Source organism: Budorcas taxicolor, chromosome 10 (genome assembly GCF_023091745.1).
Source record: "Budorcas taxicolor isolate Tak-1 chromosome 10, Takin1.1, whole genome shotgun sequence".
NCBI lineage: Eukaryota > Metazoa > Chordata > Mammalia > Artiodactyla > Bovidae > Budorcas > Budorcas taxicolor.
In genome coordinates, this window is record NC_068919.1 from 67,706,276 (window position 1) to 67,715,489 (window position 9,214).

General features: G+C 39.0%; 1 non-coding gene across 1 annotated transcript; it reads right to left on the reverse strand.

The window, feature by feature from the left end:
• Positions 1 to 738: 738 nt before the first annotated feature.
• On the reverse strand, positions 739 to 845 carry LOC128054928 (U6 spliceosomal RNA). The gene has a single exon (XR_008200069.1). It is a non-coding gene; the product is annotated as a U6 spliceosomal RNA (small nuclear RNA).
• Positions 846 to 9,214: the final 8,369 nt, after the last annotated feature.

A 9,214-nucleotide genomic window follows, 5' to 3' on the forward strand; every position in this document is an offset into this window, starting at 1 on the left:
CAATTATACATAAATAAAGCTTATATCTATGTTTGAAATTATAATTTTCTTAAAATACTTGCAGTGCATTTGAGCTCAATGGCTAGGAGCTCTCATTTCGGACTCAGACTTATGTTTGAGTCTCCAGTCTGCCACTTGTGTCTGTGTGACCTTGACATGTTGCTTAAAATCTCTGTGCTCAAACTTGAAATAGTAGTAGAATCTACCAAATAATGCCATTGAAGGAACTGTTACCAGGAAGAGAGTAAATGAATAATAAATGGAAACTAATTCAAATCATTTATTCATCCACCAGTAATTTCTTTTTTTTTTTTTTTTTTCTCCCTGCTGTGCAGGGGACAAGAGCTTTTATTTATTTATTTATTTTAAATCTCCAATTTATTTTTTATTTTTATTTTTTTAATTTTAAAATCTTTAATTCTTACATGTGTTCCCAAACATGAACCCCCCTCCCACCTCCCTCCCCATAGCATCTCTGTGGGTCATCCCCATGCACCAGCCCCAAGCATGCTGTATCCTGCGTCAGACATAGACTAGCGATTCAATTCTTACATGATAGTATACATGATAGAATGCCATTCTCCCATATCATCCCACCCTCTCCCTCTCCCTCTGAGTCCAAAAGTCCGTTATACACAGCTGTGTCTTTTTTCCTGTCTTGCATACAGGGTCGTCATTGCCATCTTTCTAAATTCCATATATATGTGTTAGTATACTGTATTGGTGTTTTTCTTTCTGAAAAATATGGAATGCTTCACGAATTTGCGTGTCATCCTTGCGCAGGGGCCATGCTAATCTTCTCTGTATCATTCCAATTTTAGTATATGTGCTGCCGAAGCGAGCACCACCAGTAATTTCTGAAGTGTCTATTAATAGTTTATGTTAGGCACTTTTCTGGGTGCTAGGGATTAACCAATGAACAAAACAGACAAAAAACCTCCCTGCTCTCAAGGAGTTTAAATTCTGGCTTGAAAGACAGATAGCAAGCAACTTTAAAAAAAATTTAAAATATGTTAAATATTAGTAAGTTTTAAGTTAGAAAAATAAGCAAATCAAAGGAATAGTGTGTGTGTGTGTGTGTGTGTGTGTGTGTGTGTGTGTGTGTAGGGTAGGTTGATATTTTATGTAATGTGATCAGGAAGACCTCACTGAGAAGATGACATTGAATAGAGACTTTAAAGAGGTGAAGGAGCAAGCCCAGTATATGGCCAGGGAGAACATTCCAGGAAGATTGGATAGCAAGTGCAAAGGCCCTGAGGCTGATGAGAGAATGGTGTTTTCAGGAACAGTGAGAACTGCAGTTGTGGCTGGGGCAGAAGGGGACGAGAAATCTGAGATAAAGTCAGAGAGATAAGTGGGGCCGGATCATAAAGGGGGGTTGGTTTGAGTAATAGTAAGAATTTCTACCACTATTATACAGGAAATAGGAGACCCAAAGAAAGGTTTTGAATGGAGGAATAATATGATCTGTCTGACTTTGTTTTTTTAATAGGATCACTCAGGCTGAAGTAGAGCAAGGGTAGAAGCAGAGAGACTAGATAATTTATCTAGATAAGAGACGATGTTGGCTTCCATTAGACCATAGCAGGGTATTGAGAAGCCATAGAATCCTAGACAAATTTTTTTATGGTGTGGCTATCTGTGTTTGCTGACAGATCACATGTGGGATGTAAGACAAAAAAAGAGAAAAAAAGAGTCAAGGAAGTCCGAGCAGCCAGAAGGGTGTGGTTGTCATTATCAGAGATGGGAAGAGTGGAGAAATGAATTTGGAGGGTACCAGCTTGAGCTTCAGTTTAATCATATTAAGTCTGAAAGTTCTATTAGATATACAAATGGAGGTGTTGTCGGCAATTGAGAGATGATAAGAAAATGACGCAGCATGCTAATAAGAAGAAAGGTTAGAAAGATACTGAAAAACCAGGAGTCTTCGAAGTCAAGTGATCCATCTTCCTTAAGGAGGAAGGTGGATCAATAAAGTACAATACCACTGATCGGTCAAGTGAGGTGAAGCCGGTTAACTTACCTCTGGATCCAGCAATGTGGTGACCTAGATAGACACAATCATAGTCAATATCTTGTAATAACCTATGAAGGAAAATAATTTCAAAAATAATCTATGTGTATTTGTATAACTGAATCACCTTGCTGTGCACCTGAAACATTGTAAGTCAACTATATTTCCATAATGCATATATATTTTAAATCAATCAATCAATAAAATTTTAAATGCTGAAAAAAAAGAAACTGTTCTAGTTGGAGAGGTGAGAGTAAAATCACCTAATAGGAGTGGGTTCAAAGAGAATGGAAGAAGAGAAACTGATGACAAAAGTATAGACAACTCTTTCAAGAAGTTCTTCTATGAAGATAAGGAGAAAACTGGGGACAAGAGAGATATTATTTTTTTTAATGAATAAATGATTGGTGCTGAAGGAAATGAATGATCAATGAGGGGGATCAAAAATCTGGTAACTAAGAGTGAGAGAGAAAAAGGAAGGAACTGATATAACTGAAGGTGGGAGCTAATACAAAGCAATTATCTGGATTATTTCATAATTTATCCACATAAACCAAGGGCAGATTGGCCATTTCTTTCCAAGTTCAAACTCAGTTAACTAGACTTATTGTGATGATCATTTCACAGTATATATCCAGTTGTATATCTGAAACTAATAAAACATTCCATGTCAACTATCCCTCAATTTTTGAAAAGTTGAAAGTTTAAGAGGCAATGAGATAACCTGAGCACAATTATTTACATTTTGTGCATTTAAAAACACTACATTCCTTCTATAAGAGCAGAAGGGTGAAATAAAAAGGCTCTCACAATTTCTTCTTCTTCTTTTTTTTTTTAGGCTCACATATAAATTTTATTAATTAAACCAAGAAGAAGGGGCCAAAATTTGCATCCTGTTTGGAAATTTCTTTTTTTTTTAATTTTTAAATTATTTTATTTATTTATTTATTTATTTTTAACTTTTAATTTTTACTTTATTTTACTTTATAATACTGTATTAGTTTTGCCATACATTGATATGAATCCACCATGGGTGTACATGTGATCCCAAACATGAACTCCCCTCCCACCTCCCTCCCCACAACATCCCTCTGGGTCATCCCCGTGCACCAGCCCGAAGCATGCTGTATCCTGCATCGGACATAGACTGGTGATTCGATTCTTACATGATAGTACACATGTTTCAATGCCATTCTCCCAAATCATCCCACCCTCTCCCTCTCCCTCTGAGTCCAAAAGTCTGCTATAAACATCTGTGTCTTTTTTGCTGTCTTGCATACAGGGTCATCATTGCCATCTTTCTAAATTCCATATATATGTGTTAGTATACTGTATTGGTGTTTTTCTTTCTGGCTTACTTCACTCTGTATAATCGGCTCCAGTTTCATCCATCTCATCAGAACTGATTCAAATGTATTCTTTTTAATGGCTGAGTAATACTCCATTGTGTATATGTACCACAGCTTTCTTATCAATTCCTCTGCTGATGGACATCTAGGTTGTTTCCATGTCCTGGCTATTATAAACAGTGCTGCAATGAACATTGGGGTACATGTGTCTCTTTCAATTCTGGTTTCCTCGGTGTGTATGCCCAGCAGTGGGATTGCTGGGTCATATGGCAGTTCTATTTGCAATTTTTAAAGGAATCTCCACACTGTTTTCCATAGTGGCTGTACTAGTTTGCATTCCCACCAACAGTGTAGGAGGGTTCCCTTTTCTCCACACCCTCTCCAGCATTTATTGCTTGCAGATTTTTGGATCACAGACATTCTGACTGGTGTGAAGTGGTACCTCATTGTGGTTTTGATTTGCATTTCTCTGATAATGAGTGATGTTGAGCATCTTTTCATGTGTTTGTTAGCTATCTGTATGTCTTCTTTGGAGAAATGTCTATTTAGTTCTTTGGCCCATTTTTTGATTGGGTCGTTTATTTTTCTGGAATAGAGTTGCATAAGTTGCTTGTATATTTTTGAGATTAGTTGTTTGTCAGTTGTTTCATTTGCTATTATTTTCTCCCATTCAGAAGGCTGCCTTTTCACCTTGCTTATATTTTCCTTTGTTGTGCAGAAGTTTTTAATTTTAATTTTGATCCCATTTGTTTATTTTTGCTTTTATTTCCAGAATTCTGGGCGGTGGATCATAGAGGATCCTGCTGTGATTTATGTCGGAGAGTGTTTTGCCTACCTTCTCCTCTAGGAGTTTTATAGTTTCTGGTCTTACATTTAGATCTTTAATCCATTTTGAGTTTATTTTTGTGTGCAGTGTTAGAAAGTGATCTAGTTTCATTCTTTTACAAGTGGTTGACCAGTTTCCCCAGCACCACTTATTAAAGAGATTGTCTTTACTTCATTGTATATTCTTGCCTCCTTTGTCAAAGATAAGGTGTCTATATGTGTGTGGATTTATCTCTGGGCTTTCTATTTTGTTCCATTGATCTATATTTCTGTCTTTGTGCCAGTACCATACTGTCTTGATGACTGTGGCTTTGTAGTAGAGCCTGAAGTCAGGCAAGTTGATTCCTCCAGTTCCATTCTTCTTTCTCAAGATTGCTTTGGCTATTCTAGGTTTTTTGTATTTCCATACAAATCTTGAAATTATTTGTTCTAGTTCTGTGAAAAATATGGCTGGTAGCTTGATAGGGATTGCATTGAATTTGTAAATTGCTTTGGGTAGTATACTCATTTTCACTATATTGATTCTTCCAATCCATGAACATGGTATATTTCTCCATCTATTAGTGTCCTCTTTGATTTCTTTCATCAGTGTTTTATAGTTTTCTATATATACGTCTTTAGTTTCTTTAGGTAGATATATTCCTATAAGTATTTTATTCTTTTCGTTGCAATGGTGAATGGAATTGTTTCCTTAATTTCTTTTTCTACTTTCTCATTATTAGTGTATAGGAATGCAAGGGATTTCTGTGTGTTGATTTTATATCCTGCAACTTTACTATATTCATTGATTAGCTCTAGTAATTTTCTGGTGGAGTCTTTAGGGTTTTCTATGTAGAGGATCATGTCATCTGCTCACAATTTCTTCTAAATGGGAACCTTGAAGATCACATGCTAACAAAATAACGCTTAAAATTCTCCAAGCGAGCTTCAACAGGACATGAACCATGAACTTCCAGATGTTCAAGCTGGATTTAGAAAAGGCAGAGGAACCAGAGATCAAATTGCCAACATCCACTGGATCATGGAAAAAGCAAGAGAGTTCCAGAAAAACATCTACTTCTGCTTTACTGACTATGGCAAAGCCTTTGACTGTGCAGATCACAACAAACTGTGGAAAATTCTGAAAGAGATGGGAATACCAGACCACCTGACCTGCCTCCTGAGAAATGTGTATGCAGGTCAAGAAGCAACAGTTAGAACTGGACATGGAACAACAGACTGTTTCCAAATTGGGAAGGAGTATGTTAAGGCTGTATATTGTCACTCTGCTTATTTAACTTATATGCAGAGGACACATGCGAAATGCCAGGCTGGAAGAAGCACAAGCTGGAATCAAAATTGCCAGGAGAAATATCAACAACCTCAGATACACAGATGACCACCACCCTTATGGCAGAAAGTGAAGAGGAACAAAAGAGTTTCTTGATGAAAATGAAAGAGAAGAGTGAAAAAGTTGGCTTAAAACTCAACATTCAGAAAACTAAGATCATGGCATCCAATCCCATCACTTCATGGCAAATAGAAGGGGAAACAATGGAAACAGTGTCAGACTTTATTTTGGGGGGCTCCAAAATCACTGAAGATGGTGACTGCAGCCATGAAATTAAAAGATGCTTGCCCCTTGGAAGAAAAGCTATGACTGACCTAGACAGCATATTAAAAAGTAGAGACATTACTTTGCTGACAAATGTCCATCTTGTCAAAGCTATGGTTTTTCCAGTAGTAATGTATGGATGTGAGAGTTGGACTATAAAGAAAGCTGAGCACAGAAGAATTGATGCTTTTGAACTGTGGTGTTGGAGAAGACTCTTGAGAGTCCCTTGGACTGCAAGGAGATCCAACCAGTCCATCCTAAAGGAAATTAGTCCTGAATATTCATAGGAAGGACTGATGCTGAAGCTGAAACTCCAATACTTTGGCCACCTGATGCAAAGAACTTTTTCATTGGAAAAGACCCTGATGCTGGGAAAGATTGAAGGCAGGAGGAGAACGGGACAACAGAGGATGAGATGGTTGGCGATAGATATGAGTTTGAGCAAGCACTGGGGGTTGGTAAGGAACAGGGAGGCCTAGCGTGCTGCAATCCATGGGGTCGCAAGGAGTCAGACACGACTGAGCGACTGAACTGAACTGAAGATCAAATGGCATAGAGAGCACTGCCTGAAAGGAATGGACTTGGGTTCCAGGCCTGGCTGGTTCCAGGCCTGGTCCATGAATTTGCTGGTTTTACTCAGAGCCTCTTTGAGCTCTTGATTCTTCACTGCACTGAGTAAAGGAAGAGCTTGCAAATGTTTCCTTTTCAAATGCTTTGTGATGCTGGATCTCCAGCTTGATTTTCACAGCCTGCCACATAGCAGTGTTCAGGATGTCAGATCAAAAAGCAGATGTGCCCCTTTCAGAGTTCCCAGAAGCCTGGAAGTTGCTTGACCCCAAAACAGCAAGGCGTATGCACAGTGAAACACATCTATTGTTTGAGTTGCTGTCCATAACTGATTCCCAACACCTTAGCTGCAGCAGAATCATCAGGGTGCTGCTAGAGTTACAAAGTTCTGTCCTCACGCTAAGATATTCCCTAATCTAAGTGAGGCCATGGAATCTATTATACCATAGGTTCCCTCACAAGATCCAGATAATTGGTCAAGTTTAAACCTATTGGTTCAGAGGTCTGAACCTTTCCTATGCATTTAAATTTCTTATTACCAAATTCAGACTTAAATTGAAGAAAGTAGGGAAAACCACTAGACCATTCAGGGATGACCTAAATCCAATCCCTTATGATTATACAGTGGAAGTGAGAAATAAATTCAAGGGCCTAGATCTGATACATAGAGTGCCTGATGAACTGTGGAATGAAGTTCGTGACATTGTGCAGGAGACAGAGATCAAGACCATCCCCATGGAAAAGAAATGCAAAAAAGCAAAATGGCTGTCTGGGGAGGCCTTACAAATAGCTGTGAAAAGAAGAGAGGCAAAAAGCAAAGGAGAAAAGGAAAGATATAGGCATCTAAATGCAGAGTTCCAAAGAGAAGCAAGAAGAGATAAGAAAGCCTTCTTCAGCGATCAATGCAAAGAAATAGAGGAAAACAACAGACTGGGAAAGACTAGAGATCTCTTCAAGAAAATTAGAGATACTAAGGGAACATTCCATGCAAAGATGGGCTCAATAAAGGACAGAAATGGTATGGACCTAACAGAAGCAGAGATATTAAGAAGAGGTGGCAAGAATACACAGAAGAACTGTACATAAAAGATCTTCACGACCCAGATACTCATGATAACGTGATGTAGAACCAGACATCTTGGAATGTGAAGTCAAGTGGGCCTTAGAAAGCATCACTACGAACAAAGCTAGTGGAGGTGATGGAATTCCAATTGAGCTGTTTCAAATCCTGAAAGCTGATGCTGTGAAAGTGCTGCACTCAATATGCCAGCAAATTTGGAAAACTCAGCAGTGGCCACAGGACTGGAAAAGGTCAGTTTTCATTCCAATCCCAAAGAAAGGCAATGCCAAAGAATGCTCAAACTACCGCACAATTGCACTCATCTCACATGCTAGTAAAGTAATGCTCAAAATTCTCCAAGCCAGGCTTCAGCAATACGTGAACCGTGAACTCCCTGATGTTCAAGCTGGTCTTAGAAAAGGCAGAGGAACCAGAGATCAAATTGCCAACATTCACTGGATCATGGAAAAAGCAAGAGAGTTCCAGAAAAACATCTATTTCTGTTATATTGACTATGCCAAAGCCTTTGACTGTGTGGATCACAATAAACTGTGGAAAATCCTGAAAGAGATGGGAATACCAGACCACCTGACCTGCCTCTTGAGCAACCTGTATGCAGGTCAGGAAGCAACAGTTAGAACTGGACATGGAACAACAGACTGGTTCCAAATAGGAAAAAGAGTATGTCAAGGCTGTATATTGTCACCCTGCTTATTTAGCTTATATGCAGAGTGCATCATGAGAAACGCTGGACTGGAAGAAACACAAGCTGGAATCAAGATTGCTGGGAGAAATATCAATAACCTCAGATATGCAGATGACCCCTCCCTTATGGCAGAAAGTGAAGAGGAGCTAAAAAGCCTCTTGATGAAAGTGAAAGAGGAGAGTGAAAAAGTTGGCTTAAAGCTCAACATTCAGAAAACAAAGATCATGGCATCCGGTCCCATCACTTCATGGGAAATAGATGGGGAAACAGTGGAAACAGTGTCAGACTTTATTTTTGGGGGCTCCAAAATCACTGCAGATGGTGACTGCAGCCATCAAATTAAAAGACACTTACTCCTTGGAAGAAAAGTTATGACCAAGCTAGATAGCATATTGAAAAGCAGAGACATTACTTTGCCGACTAAGGTCCATCTAGTCAAGGCTATGGTTTTTCCAGTGGCCATGTATGGATGTGAGAGTTGGACTGTGAAGAAGGCTGAGCGCCGAAGAATTGATGCTTTTGAGCTGTGGTGTTGGAGAAGACTCTTGAGCATCCCTTGGACTGCAAGGAGATCCAACCAGTCCATTCTGAAGGAGACCAGCCCTGGGATTTCTTTGGAAGGAATGATGCTAAAGCTGAAACTCCAGTACTTTGGCCACCTCATGTGAAGAGTTGACTCATTGGAAAAGACTCTGGGAGGGATTGGGGGCAGGAGGAGAAGGGGACGACTGAGGATGAGATGGCTGGATGGCATCACAGACTCGACGGACGTTAGTCTGAGTGAACTCCGGGAGATGGTGATGAACAGGGAGGCCTGGCGTGCTGTGATACATGGGGTTGCAGAGTCAGACACGACTGAGCGACTGAACTGAACTGAACTGAAGTTACATTGTTATATGTTATGTTGTTATTATTGACAGTCTTATTTGCCATACACTTCAAATAGTATTCATCAGCTAAGTGAGATAAATGAGAAATAGTTCAATCTGTTGTTTGAACTATATTAATCTTTCTCCTAAATATTAGAGTATGAAATAAAGTACAGTCTACCTTAGTGAAAGCTACTCATTTACTTTTCTCCATCTTATTATAAAAAAAT